Source organism: Apium graveolens, unplaced genomic scaffold (assembly GCF_009905375.1).
Source record: "Apium graveolens cultivar Ventura unplaced genomic scaffold, ASM990537v1 ctg4722, whole genome shotgun sequence".
Taxonomy (NCBI): domain Eukaryota; kingdom Viridiplantae; phylum Streptophyta; class Magnoliopsida; order Apiales; family Apiaceae; genus Apium; species Apium graveolens.
Window position 1 is genome coordinate 65,565 of NW_027418662.1, and position 680 is coordinate 66,244.

Genomic DNA, 680 nt, shown 5'->3' on the forward strand with positions numbered 1-680 from the left:
AGACGATAGGGTTTTGACGTGTAGCTCGTTGAGTAATTATTGTATAGCCGATTGAAGATGTATCTTTTAATTATAGATGCGAATCATTCAAGAGTGTCATAACCGGTATTTTATTTATCCTTTAATTGATATTAATATTAATTGAGCTAATCTATAAAAATTTTATGAATATGTGTTTGTGTGATTAGAATTATGCTAAATAATTGTGTGATATTATTTAGAATTTTAGAAAATAATGAATGCATTATTTGTTATTTATGTGGGTTATAATATGCATTTTATTATTTAAGAAAAATCATTTTTATAATTATTTTATTAATAAATTTCAAATTTGATCTTATTAAATTCCTAAAATTCTAAGCTATTTTATGATGCCACTCTTTTAAATTATAGATTTATATTTTTATTTATAAAATTTATTTTTTGTATTTAATTATATTAATAATTAGTAGATTACCAATAAAACCTTGCATGCAACTTCCACTCAATAGAAGAGAAGGGCATTGTTGACATTTCCAACCCCACTAGAACTTCTTGGACTAGACTAATTACCCTTATAACCTTGCATACAATCCTTGTTAGTTAAGGGAGAGGGGAAAAGAAGTAAATTACCCAATCCACTACCCATTTTATATCAAGCAAAATGATAAAAGAGAGATCATTCTCCACTTGCACACACC